Consider the following 14540-nt stretch of genomic DNA (forward strand, 5'->3'; position numbering starts at 1 on the left):
CAGGGTTCAGAATAAAAGAGCAACCAGATGATGGTGTGGTATTATTCACATAATTGGTTATAGCTTAAATATTTGTCACATGAAATTATAAGGCTAGATGTGAACAAGCTGACATTTAATACTCATTATTTCTATTATTTTTGCCTTGCTAGTGCCCTGGCACATACCATGCCAACTTGGTTCCAAAGTCAAAGGATCCTTTGATCAAAACCCAAGGACAACAATGTCAGGTTCTGGGATGTATAGCACCTTAACAATCAGCAAAAATACACATGGTCCAAGAATGCAATACGCTATTGTTGTGTGTCTATGGAGATTCTCAATCATCCAGGTCATGGTTGTCTCAAAGGTGCTTTTTCAAGAGGCAAGAGGATTTTTTTTTCTTTGAAGATGTTTTGCTTCTCATCCAGGAAGCTTCTTCAGCTCCAACTGGATGGTCAGGATTGGAAGTGTCAGACCTTCGAACTATCTATTCATTTCATTTTATTTTTGGGTACTGCCATTCTGTTGGGAGGGGGCAGGTTCTGTGGGCTTTAAGATGTATTTCCTTTATTTTGTTCTTTTCACCTTTGATGCATCCCTCTGGGTGTGACAGGGAGGAGGAATGTGCCCAGGGCCATCTTCTTATCTCTGCTTCACTGGGAAGAGACCCAGAGGAACATAGAAAGCCTGAGAACTGCGGTTTTATCACTCCAGTTCCCATAACAACTTCACACCTATGGATTGGCCTGGTCTGTTGGGCACTGGGGAAGGGTTTGAAAGGAGAGTTTTAATGTAATGTGTTGTGCAAGATTCCTTCAGATCTTGCTTTGCTATTCTGCTATCACTATGTCCCAATAAAAGTTCCTTTTGAAATGATGTTAGTTTCAGGAGTTCTGCTTTTTTGGGATTGCTAGCTGAGGCAGGACCTCACAGGAAAGATTTATATTCCTTGCAGACAGCTGGTCATTTGCATTCTTTTAGAAAGTCATTTGTATTCTTTTAGAAAGTCAAAGGCTACTTGGCTTTGGTTTCTACCTCTTCCATTTGCATCTGTGGTGCAAATGGGTGTGGAGCCTTCTTGGAACAGCTGAAAGGACTGTGTTATAGACTGGACATGATGTTATATCCCTCCCCCTCTGTTGAGAGAGAGCTATTCAGTTTTGACATAGATGGCCTCTTTGACCCTCTTTCCAACCAGCAGTCCTCTCTGTCCAAAATGTGGACTTCGCTGTCTTCAAAAGAGTGGCCTTTGTCTTTTAAATGCAGATGGGCTGCTGAATCCTGTCCTGATGGGTTTGCTCTTTTATGTTGTACCATGCATTTATGAAGTGGTTGTTTTGTTTCTCCAATGTACAGAACTGCATATGTCTCACTGCATTGTACTGCATATACTGCATTGCTTAGTTTGTGTCTGGGTGTTTTATCTTTGGGTGGACAGGCTTCTGCCTTAGTGTATTCTTGGGTTTCAGGTGTGCATGTATGTTGTGTTGGCTGAAGATCTTCCTGAGCTTTTCAGATATTCCTGCTGAGTATGGAATGCCAACGTTGCTTCATTTGTTATTCTCTTCTGTTATGGAGGAGCTCCTGCTGGGTCTTTTTTGGGACTTGATGAAGGCCCAGTTGTTCTGAGGGCTTCCTTGATGTGTTTTAGTTCTTTTTCTTTCCCATCTTTGCTGGAAGACAGGCCTTCCAGTTCAGTGGTGTATGGTTCTGATAACGCCCATTCTATGCTGCAGTGGGTGGTGAAAATCAAAATGTAAGTATTGATCTCTGTGTGTGGGTTTTCTGTAAACTTCAATATTAAGACTTTTGTCTTCCTTAATGTGTATAGCACAGTCTAGGAAGGGTAGACTATTTTCCCTAACATCTTCTCACTTGAATTTGATGTATCTGTCCATAGCATTGATATATTTGACGAAAGCTTCCAATTCTTGTGTTTTGATCTTGACCCAATAATTGTCCACATACCTATACCAGTGAGTGGATGGAATTCCTATGAAGGAGTTTAGGGCTTTGGTTTCTACCTCTTCCAAGTAGAGATTGGTCACAAGGGGGACACAGGTATTTTTGTTTATAAAAACCTTCATTGTATTTAAAATAGGCAATGGTCAGGCAGAGGTCCAGCATGGTACATATGTGATCTGGGCTTAGGTTGGTTTTGTCATCTAAGGTGCTGTCTTGTAGGAGTTGTTTCTTCCCTACCATGACAGCTTCAGGTGTTGGAATGCAGGTGAAGAAGGAAGTCACATCATAGGAAACCATGGTCTCATCTGGGTCCAGTTTTAGTTTCCAAACCTTGCTGGCAAAGTCCTGTAAATTGTTGATATGATGAGTGGTGTTACCAACTAGAGGAGCTAATAAGGTGGTTAGATGTTTTGCCATGTTGTAGGTGACAGAGTTGATGCTGTTGACAATTGGTCTGAATGGAGTTCCCTCTTTGTGGATTTTGGGGAGTCCATATATGTATGGGGTGGCTTCCCCAGGGTAAAGATGTTAATATTGTGTCTTGTCGATGGCATTCTCCTTCAGTAGGTGTCGCAAAAAATCAACGACCTTTTCCCTGTAACTTCTGGTGGGATCTCTCTTCAGAGTCTCATACCTAGCAGTGTCCTTCAGAAGACTGTTCACTTGGATTTGTAGTCATTTGTGTTCAGGATGATTGTGCATCTTCCTTTATCAGCTGCCAGGATGGTGATGTTTGGGTCTCTTCCTAGGGATGTCACTGCTTTCCTTTCTTGAATTGTGAGGTTGCAAGGGGTGTTTTGCACTGGCAAGGGCTGCAGATACCTTCATCCTTAATTGTTCTGCCTCTGGTTCTGCCAGTTTATTGTTCCTGATGGCTGACTCTGTGGCTGTGAGGAGATCTACAATTGATAGCTGTTCTGGTGTTACTGCAAAATTCAGTCCTTTGGCTAAAACATTATTTTCTGTCTGGGTAAGCTCTCTGTCAGACAGATTTCTCATTGTTGTGTGTTAGATGCCCAGATTGCTATCTGCTGGGAAGCCAACTATATATCCAGTCTGCCCAGACTAGGGCAGTCTAGTGTGGAGAAAATATTTGAAAGCGCCAACCTGTGTGACCCACAGAAACTCTACTGTATTTTGAAAACATATAAATGGAAAACTGCAAATCTGAATCTCCATAGACAGAAAGCTACAAAATTGAGATTCCACTTAATAGAATAAGGGATCTGTAGAGGGATCTGTAAGCCAGGCAATATTATAATTCTTTGCCTTTAAACACACACACACACACACACACCCCATTTAGTTCATAATACTCTAATGAAAATCCCCAGACACCCATTATTTTGTGTTCCAGTTCTCTGCAATCATTGTTTGGGTATAAAGATTCCATTTTTATATAATATGCCACCATTCTTCCAGTCTTATCTCTGGAATTCCTGAGTTCTTAAGCATCATACTTCATTGATAGTATCACAATATTTACCACTGATAAATACGCGTGCACACACTCCCTTAAGGCTTGCAAACCATTAGAAATGCAACTCTTACTGATTATAAACAAGTTTACCTTGAAGAAAATATATATCTTCAGATCAATGAGGCTATCATAAGAGCTTGCTAAGCTTCACAATAGTTTTTTCTGCCACTTCTTATTCCCAGAGCACTTCATTTCTTTTAAATACACTCACCGGGTCACAGTAGTGATCAGTTGATGCAGTTTTAGAGGGCAGTAGCATTGGACTAAGTAGAAGCTTAGCAATCTTTGCTAAAAATTGAGTGGCCCTTTTTATATTTGGGACATGAGAGATGTCAGACCTGGTCTTCAGAAATCTGCCTGGCTATTAAATGAAGGCAAAGAGGATATAGAAAAGTTTTTTTCTAGCATCTACTGATCATTCAGATTTTTGCAGACCAGATGTGGTAGCCGTAGAATAATTTGTTCCAAAATATTGTTTATTCAAAGTTCATTATTTGTCAAAGACTAACTACCATTAATGGCCCTGTCATTTTAATGTATTTTTCTCCCACCCTTAAGTTGAGAGAAAAGTATATCAGCATAAACTGTAGGGTTCTTTTACAGTCTAATTTTAATGTGCCTTAACAATGAATCGAGGCAGTATTGCTTCTTCACACAGTTTAATGCCACTAATCAGTTTCCTGAATATGTAGCTAGGCAGATTCAGGAATTCAACTTGATTTGTATAATTTAGTTATTCATTATTTACTTATTTTTAAATTACTTTGGGAAACTTCTCAAAATCGATAGTTCTATGAATCAGAAATCAGAATTCCATTCTGTAGTAATCCAGACAGCCTCTAGATGTCATCTTCTATGGAATCATTTTGTGGGACTATTCATTTATTGGGAGCTCAAGAGATCTTTTTAAGAAGTGGAAGATCAATACATACACAGAGTATGCACGAGTGATTTGAAATACTTTTTAAATATGTGGGCATTTGTTTACCAATGGGAAAGTCTATCTCTTGCAAAACCCACTTAGGGTGTTCTATGAGATTGATAATCTCTTGTTGATATCTCTTACAAAGAAGAAATAGACTGTGCAAATGAGATGTTTACTTTTTACTGCAGACACAGTCAAGCATTAATGGAAGTGTACTATATATTGATCTAAAATGTTTTGTGTAAGGATAAGAGGGGAAACACATATTTCACACTGGAACATCTAATGCTAATTTCAGGTTGCCTCAGGACTAGATTAACTAGATGAAAATAATATGAAGATATGCTCTCTGTAAACAGTTAGTGGGGAATCTTTGTGTCACAGCAAGCAAGACATCGATGAGCCTAGATTTGTATTTGGGATAACATACCAGCATTATATGCCAGCAATGCCTCTTAAAAGGCCAGTATTAATATCAGAGGTGATATCCTTGTATTAGTCTAACCTCTTATTTTCTTCACAGATTTTAGGATAGTATCATGTGAGGCCTGAAAATAGAGTAATTCTGCATTCTATAATTATCAGAGCTGTGACCTTAGAACAGGGGTGTCAAACTCGCGATGTCACGTGACGTGTTGTGACGTATCACTACTTTTTTTGCCATTGCCGACAGTGGGTTGGGCATGGTTTCACTATGATGCATCTGGCCCATTTGACACCCCTGCCTTAGAACATCTCCTGTAGCTTGTCCACCTGACACTACCTTACTAAACTCTGCTTATTGCCAGATAATAACAGATGGCTTCACCCCAGCCTCCCCTTTTTGTTTCTGTTACCATGTCCATCTATTTAATAGCAAAGATACATAGTTTTACCATACAATTGCACTTCAGCTTTCAGAGACATTTTATCATCATATATATTAATGATTGTAGTTTGGGTGCTAAGGGCTAATTACAACTCTTTTTAATTTCTGCATGTGTAGAGGTATAATGTGAAGAATGTTAATTTTTTAAAAATGTTACATTGGCAATAAACACATTATTTGTAGCTAGTATGTAGGTTTGAGATTATGTGAAAGAAACAATTTTATTAATTAATTAATTTGTATCTCACCTTTATTATTTTTTCAAATAATTCAAGGCAGCAAATGTATCTAACACGCTTTCCATCTCCTATTTTCCTCACAACAATAACTTTGTGAGATGTACTGGGCTGAGAAAGAGTGACTGGCTGTCTTTCATGGCTAAGACAGGACTTGAACTCAAGGTTTCCCAGTTTCTAGCCTGGTGCCTTGATCAATAGATCAAACTAGCCCAAAATCCTCATTAATTGCAAAATTAATTCTTCAATATCTCTTTTCTAGCAAAATTAACCTATGACACAATTTTGTCATGGCCAACCTATCTTAGAGGAAGATGGGTCTCCATTTGAAGAGACAATTAATGTGCATAATACCTGGGTGGTTTATTTTTATGTTCCTATAATGACATCACATTTTATTCACTACCAATAAAGTTACAGAGCAAACCTTCTTTTATTCAAAAGACATAGTGGAACAGGTGAGTTATCATGAAAGATATAAGAAATAATATTGTAACAAGAATTATCCCCTGACTGAATAGTATCCATTGCTGATGAAAAGATTTTGATGTTGATGGAAAATAAACCATACCTTGGGATGTCACAGTTCAACCCCTGGTTTTTCATAGGTGTGACTTGATATCAGATATAACTCTGTAAGTCTTAGGATTTTCACTGTGAATGTATAATTTGTCCAAGTTCTGATTGCTTACAAGTATTCTTCTGCTTTGAAAAGGCCTCCTTCCCTTCCCTCTTCCCCATTCTATATGCTTTTTAGAAGCACATTGGAATTTAATTCCATAGATTTTTGTTGTGCACATAATTATTGTTAGCATGTTGACACTTCTTTTTCCTACTATCTATGAGTGTAGATTTTTTCCTTATCTGGAAAAAAGGGGTTGGGGTTGAATTAAACTCTAAGAAACTGAGACTGAGACTGATTACAATTGGAGGGATATTTGTACAGCAAATCGTTATTGGTCTTAGCTAGATTTATGTATCCATAAACTTTTCACTGAGTTTTTCTGGGGGGGGGAGGAACAAAGAAGATGATTCCATCCTCCACAATTGCATGGAAATGATTGAAAAAATGTTTAACAGATTTTCATCGCATCTCTAACAGAAAGATGGTTTGAAAGAAGTGGAGTGGGTGGTTAAAAAAATGGAACTAGTTCTTAAATAGAAAGAACCGTAATAAAAAGATAAGCATGAGAATGATGAGGGAAGTTAGCCCAGAGAAGGAAATATTAAAAAGTCCTTTTCCTCAAAAGGACTTTTTAAAACCAAACCTGGCCCCAAATCTATCTCTCTGCCCCAAGCAAGACTTTAGCCTCATACAAATGCAGATGTAAAACCATCAGAAAGTTGGAGCCAGAGCAATCAAGAAGACAAAGAGAAGATCTGCATACCCCACCCAAACTCTAGGAGTCATTAGCCCCATCACCTGGGAAGCAGGATATGATAATAGGATTAAACCACAGATATCAAGGCCTAGACAAACACACAGAAACAGCCTCAAGGTTCATGCCACAGGAACAGGAAACTATTCCAAACAAGGCTAGAGAGGGTATAAAAAACCCTACTACCCCATGTGCTCAGCCCTTCTCTCCTCTGCACTTTCCTGAAGAACCATCTTTCTGCAATAAACTGTAACCTTCTTCCTAAAGCAGTCGCCATGTTTGCTTATTTATTCCCGGCATGGATGAACCAGGATGAAGACTTACTTCTGACAATGAGAATGAGAAAAGCTGAGGGTAAATTCCCTGTCTGTTTTTAACCTTCTCACTTTCAAGACAGCTAGTGCAGAGCTTCCAAACTGTCTCTCAAAGAGCTCAACTTACAGCCTGTCTTCGTACTTATGACTGTTACAGCATCCACATGGTGACACGATAAAAATTTGGGCACTTAGCAACTGGCAGGTATTTACAAAAGTTGCAACATCCTGGGAGAATGGGATCACCCTTCCTAGGAGGGCTTTCAACAAGCAAAGTCAATGGGAAAAGCTGGATTGTGTTTAACAACCATGTGATTTGCTGAACAAAAGAAGTTGGTTGCAAAAGATAGTTGTAAAATGGGGTGTGACTCACTTAATGACAGCATCAATAGCAATGGAAATTCTTGTTCCAACTGTGGTCTTACGTTGAGGACTACCTGTAAAATTGAGGAGGGTTGCCTCGTATACAAAGAAGGGACTTGAGTTGATTTCTAATAAACTTGAGACTTAGCCATCACGCCCATTTCCCTTCCAGTCTCCTTTCCTTCAGAATCCTCCCTCCCTCTTCCCCTTCTCCAGAAGAACTTGTTGATTTTCTCATTTTCCCTATGCTTGATCAAGAATATCTCCTTTCCCTTTTGTGCCACAAAGTTAGGAAAGACAAAGTAGAAGTAGTTCTGTGCTGATTGAAGATTGATTTAAACTGGGAGAGGATGTAATGGGTAGTAAGCATCACCTTGAAGGTTTTGAAGAAAGGCCCTGGAAGCAACCCTTTCCATCAAATTTGGTCAAACCCACGATTGCTGAACTTCTGCCTTAAATGAAATAAATTTGACATTGATAAACATCACTGAATCATAGCTTTAATTTTTCAGTGTTTTCAGCACAGTAAAACAGATATATAAACCATATCCCGAACAGCTCCTCATCAACATCTATTTTCACCATAAGCCCTTTTAAGATTGTGAGTCTAACTGGATTTGGGTATTTCTATTTTTCTTACTAAGATCTAGAAAGCTTTCATTGATCCCAATGTACTCTTTTACGAGTAATTCCAGCCTGGGGGCAATGAGAGACCTGACCAGAGAAAGCAGCTTGTTTGGGAAAGAGAGGATGATTGTTGGGGAACAAGTTGGCTGGCCAGAGGGGACCCAACCTGGGCCAGAACTGGCCTTCAAATAGTTCTATATCATCTCTAACATATTATATTCAATGGGGGAAACCTTTTAAAAATGAAGAGACTCACTTTTCTGGAAGAAGTAAAATGTAAAACTTTTATACAAAGCCCCTTCCCCATAGAGTGACCTATGCTAATGTGATAGTAATATTCTGTGCTATTCTTTTAGCTTATGTTTTATATACTATATGGCCTTCCTCTTCCATTTTTAAACAATTCGTTCATTGTTTTGTTCTACAGTGGTCTTTGACCAAAATAAATTTTGAACTTGAACAATTAATTCCCCCCCCCTTTTTTTGCAGAGTGGTGTTGAGGTAATTTTGGTTACTTGAGGGCCTGTGGCAGCTCACGCAGGACAATGATTAAGAGCCATCCTTTGCTCTTTGTCCCTAGTGCTTCAAAAGTGGCAGATACAAATGGTCTGCAAACTGTTTTTGAAAGCTTGGAGAATAGAAATGGAAAAGTAAGCAGCACCCTTACTTTTATTTTGTTGTTATATATTTGAGTAGTTTGGGAACATTATGCAGTCAGCAGCTCATGACTATCCTGAATTTTATTTTTTACTTAACCTAGAGCAATATTTTGGCATTTTGTATTTTTTCTGTAATTATCTCTTCTCTTAACCTGGAAATATATACTGTAGGTCAGGTAAATTTAAGAAAAGATTCAAGGCTGTTTTAGCATTCTTAAAGAGGTCTTTTAGGTTTCTATTTTTCAGTCTTATACCTACTGAACATATTTAATGTTATATAAGTTATATTAAGTACAAATATTGTTTCTGGCTTTCTTTCTTTGATAGCCTTTTTCAAGCCACCATCTGTTTTCAACTGTCAACCAAAACAAATAAACCTTTCCTTTTTGGTCTCCTTATAACATTTCTAACCTTTTCTTGGCACCAAGCATGCGGGGAAAAAACCCTGCAAGCTTTTACTCTGAACCAATGAACTCAAACAAAATGCTATTTTGGGCTTTGTTCACATTTTACTTCTTCCAACAAAGTGTATGCCTTCATTTTTAAAAGGTGGCCCCCACTGAATATAATTTTTAGAGGTGATGCATATTGTTTAATATACTACATTTCTGAACTTTATCAGGCCCAGGAGAGACAAGAGTAATAAGGGAGATAATGAGGAGAGGCAAAGCCAACAAATAGCAAAGAATTCATGCAAGCAAATGGAAGTGCCCTAATTTCAGAACAATGCCAACCACTGCCAAAGACTTGGTGGAGGCAATCAAAATAGGATGGAAGAATTGCTCCACTGACAGGTGGAAACTTCAATCTCAAGAGGGCATCAGAATATTGGTAGATAAGATTAATTCAAAGATAGTGACTTAAATAAAGGGTGTTTCAGGGGAAGCTGGTAATAGATTGGACATGAACTGATGTCTCTGGGCTCAGGACTTCTTCGACTGGCCTTCAGAATTAGGCCTCTTGATTTCTTCAGTCCAAAGCAAACATCATTATTCTCTCTTTGGATGATTGCATTAGGGGGGAAAATAGAGGAAGAGGTTGACAAAAAGGATAGGAGAAAAAAGAAACTGGATATATATATATATATATATATATATATATATATATACACACACACACACTGCTATGACATTCCTCTGGTGAGTCATAAATGCTTGCCTAGTTATTACATGGTTGAGAAGATAAAATGGGAAGAGGAGACTTGTAGACTGAAGGGTTGATTAGAAATTTGAAAATGAAATGGGTGAGGACATTGAATACAGGACAGTATGGAAAGAAAAAAGAACATTGGGGAGGGAAAGGAGGAGGGGAAAAAACAGTGAGTTCTTAAAGTACTTTGGGCACTTTGGGAAGACTTTTTAGGGCTTATGATGGTTATTGAGAAATTCCAATTCCTCAGTGCCAGGAAATTTCACACAGGAAGGCTGTTCTCATGGCAGGAATTATAAACAAGCCTCATCTTAATTCTGAAAATCAAGATTAAATATTCTGTGTGCAATAGTTAATAAATAACTAATATAGTACATTGAGAAACCTATATTCACCATGAAATACTTTATAAGAGATTCAGTTCAGTTGATTGTGCAAACACGTAAAATCTTTACAGTAATTCAAAAGATGAAATAATGGTTGCAGAGGGGTTTTAGTTCCCAAGAATGAATGGTGTCAGGAGTATCCGCCGTTGTCCACAAGAAGAAAGAATGCACTGGAACGCCGGTATACAATGAACTCATTAAGTACTTTATTCCAAGGATGAAATGAAGTCAGCACTGGGAATGGTAGTTCTCCGGTGCTCTATAACTGTTTGCCACACCCTGTTGCCCCGCCCTCGGCCCCAAACCGACATCCGCCTAATTTGGATAAATGCCCCACCCTCTCCCTGTGTTCCCCCTTTCACCGACGCTATCCCGCCTCCGCAATCCTCCACCCCGTCACCCAGCCTCTGTGTATTGTCTCCACCCCCCATCTGTCCCCAGCTGCTATGCCGCCCGACTGGTGAGTCTTCCCCACCCCTAGTCCACCCTGAGCACAGTTGAAATGTCCTCCAATCGTGTCTGCTGTGTTCTCCTCCGCCCTGCGCTGTCCCGCTCGGCTCTTGTGTCCGTGCATCGGCATTTCCCCAGCATGCCGGTGTCAGCTGGAGTTCGGCGCGCCCCGGCAGCAGCTGGTGTTCGGGGAGGGTGGAATCCGGAAGTGAGTTTGCAGCCGCCCAAGCCAGTATGGCCGGGTCGGGAAGGTGCGCAGCTCCGGCTCTCTGCCTGGTGTAGTTCTTGGCTGTGGCTGCTGGTATCTCGGCATCCACGGGGTAGGGGGGTGTATCCATCGTGTTCCCTCGTCCCCATGTGTATGTCAAGCCCTTGGGGGCTTGACAAATGGACTGTTGGATTCCATTAGAGATGAATAGATGACTTGTACGTTTGAACATATCTTTTTCCCACTTGGTGATAAGATTAAATGTACTGATACAAAAGGATTTTTTTTGTAGGAATCTTTGTTTAATTGGTCCAATAAAGTCAGTGGTGGGATTCAGCTGGTTCGCACCATTTCGGTAGAACTGGTAGCTAATTCTTTGTTGCCCAGGCCCAGAATGGACTTCCGGAAGCAGCATCTACACCAGACATGTCAAACACAAGGCCCAGGGGCCAGATGTGGCCCACAAAGTGGTTTCATGTGGCCCGCAAAGCCATCCTGGAAACAGTGAGGGAACAGCCCTTACTGCCTTGGCCCTTGCGCAGGCCGGCTGGGAGCCAATATACAATTTTGTGGAGGCCATCTATGCTGAAACACATTCAGTCGTAGCTCCACAAGGCTGTCTAGAAACAGCAAGGAACCAGCCCCTGCCGTGTTGGCCCTGTCCCCTGGATGCATGCTGGGGAGGTGTCACCCTTTGTGAGGAATGAAGAAATGGATCATACCTTGGCACTTGCCCCGGTCCCACCCCCTTCTGCCAGAGACCCTCAGATCTGTTCCACTCCGGCCCATGCCCCCACAGGCACTCTTGATGCGAATGATGTAGAGCTGGCCATGCCCACCAGTAGGCCACACCCACTCCAACCATGCCCACCCTGGCCCCTCCCCCCCGAGGGCAACCACAATACTGATGCGGCCCTCAATGAAATTGAGTTTGACACCCCTGATCTACACAGAGAATCAGTTGTTCACATATTTGAATCCCACCACTGAATAAAGTGCTATGACATAAATGTATGAGACAGAATAAATATATGAAGGAAGAGGAAGGGAAGGACTAAGAAAGTTGTGGTTGGGTGGGATTGAGATCACCCTCCAAAAAAGAGAGATGAGAAGTGCAAAAAACAAAAGGCAATGCATGAAAGCGAATGGACATATGAAACCAAGTTGGTTTGCAGTGGCAGAAGGGTGTGAAGTACAGTGAATGGTATTGATATAGTGTTAGTTTTAGCTACATTTCTCGGTACTCTTTTTAATCTCATGCCTTTAATGTCTTTGTGTAACTAGGATTTTTTTTTGTGTGCTTTGTATAACATTTCTTTATCTTGAAAGGAAATAGCTTGATGGATGCAAATATGACATCCCTGAGTTGAGAAGTGTTAAGGAGATTGGGAAGGAATGAAAGAGAACACAGACATAAGCAATAAAAAGACAGCGGGTGAGTCAGATGACAGCTTATTTCATATACAGGACCTCTTTCCAGTTGCAGTGAAATCTGAGAAGAAGCATATCAAATCACTCAGAGATTCTTCCTTGATTACCTATGAGATTGGGAATTCTTACTAGTTTCCAAGATCATGTATTTACCTTTACTAGCACTAAAGATAACTGATTGAAATCTGTGCAGCTCTTGCTCTTGTCCAGCTGTGTGGGATTTAACACTTAATCAAGATCCAGCTTCATACAACTGCCTGGTCCTGGATAAAGAGCACGGGTATTCAGACTTGATCGTGTCATGTGATGTATTGTGATGTATTGTGACTTTTTTGCCTTTGTGGAGCTGAGGTGGGCGTGGTCTGCGCGTGACGCACCCAGCCTATGGCCTTCAGTTTGACACCCCTGATAAAGAAGAATACAATAGGCTATTAATTTCAGTTTATTGTCATCCTGACAATCACAAGTTTTCTTTAGACTTATCACTTATGAATTCTGTAGAATGGTTTGTATGAGTGTTTCTAAAGAACTTAGTTTTAAGTTTTTCTTGGGTGGACAAGTTTGCAAATAATGCTTATATTTACTATATTTTTTTCACACACACATATAAATATCTAATTTTTAAGCTGTGCCTCAACATTCTAAAATGTGCAACTTTTAGAATGCAAGTTCGGTGTCCTAGGCCCATCTATATATTCAGTAAATTCAGACCTTAATCTCAAAATTTCTGAGTTCCTTGATTCATTTTCACTGCTGCTTTGATAATGAATGCTTTTATGATGGAAAAAAATATTCTGATGAAGGCAGAACCAATTAAATAAAAGAAGCATTAAGATTATTGCTATCATAACTTTATAATTTGAAAATTAATCTTCACAATAGGTTTCTGGATTGGCTGAATGAGAGGAAAATGAATAAAATTCTAGAGAAATAGATACATGACCTAGCATGCAGTATATAAATAATAAGTTTATTGTTTCTCTGACAGGAAGGAAATGAAAATAAGTCAACAATTTTGTCATCACAATCATTCTAAGGCACCAATCAACAATACTTATAATTGCAAAAATATATAATACTTCCCATGAAGACTTTTGCACTTTGGATGTGATTTAGAAATGCTCCATCATAATCATTAAAATACTTACAGTTTTAAACATTTTTCATTTTGTTGAATATATCCTATAATAATGGGACTTCAGTTACAAATTCATCATAGTAAAGTAGCTCTAATCAAATGTTTTCCAAATTCTGTGCTTTATTAAACAAGATACGAAATAGAAACCTGTGAAAGTTTCCTTTGAAATAAATCCTCATGATTTAAAAGTGGCTCACTTGAACTAATGACGGCAGCTTGAAATATTTTTAGCTTTTTCAAATATCTATATGGACAAAATGGCAAAGAAAATTATAGCATTCATTAAAAAATGAAGCATCCTTGATATGATAAAAGCTGCAGTAAATAATGGCAAATTAAATATATTAATTATATGTAATATGTATAATTAATCTTTCCCTGCTGAGATAAGCCTTTGTGGCAACAACAATAATAACAATGCTATCATGAAACACACAGCGCTATGTACAGTCTAAGGTTGTGCTAATGATAACAGACAGTACTAAAATATATAGAACACCTCCTGGAATATTGTAAGCCTACAATGAACCAGTGCTAATTGTAACTTCATAAAAATTGTACTCCATTTTTTAATTTTCCTTGCCAGAAGCGCTCCTGTACAAAGCAATATGGAGCACCTAGTCCATATTGTAAACTGGTGTATCATTGGCACTCTCAAATTATATCTTTAAAAGAATAATCATGATGGCCTGATTAAATATTAAGTCCCGTCAAGAAATCTATGCCGTTGTTTGCACCTTTATTATTTTGCCACTTTTATTTTTTGCTTTGAAAAGATGAAAAGCCTGGGCTCAGGGCAAAAGGCAGACCCAAGAAGAAATCAAGAACTGGATATTTTCTGTTACTCGGAACTTTAGAAAGACTTAATTCTCATCTGTACATCAAGAGCTCCTTGTAGCGAAAGGCCAACTAGGAACTTTGGAGTTCTGTTTTCATTGCATTTCAAGAGTTTTGTTTCTTTTATTACGCAACTCTTCTGT

General features: G+C 39.2%; 1 pseudogene; it reads right to left on the minus strand.

Moving 5' to 3' along the window:
• Window positions 1-1102: 1102 nt before the first annotated feature.
• LOC120307588 lies at window positions 1103-2946 on the minus strand (annotated as a pseudogene).
• Window positions 2947-14540: the final 11594 nt, after the last annotated feature.

The sequence above is a fragment of the Crotalus tigris genome, unplaced genomic scaffold, assembly GCF_016545835.1.
Source record: "Crotalus tigris isolate CLP2741 ecotype Arizona unplaced genomic scaffold, ASM1654583v1 scf7180000017551.9496454, whole genome shotgun sequence".
Lineage (NCBI taxonomy): Eukaryota > Metazoa > Chordata > Lepidosauria > Squamata > Viperidae > Crotalus > Crotalus tigris.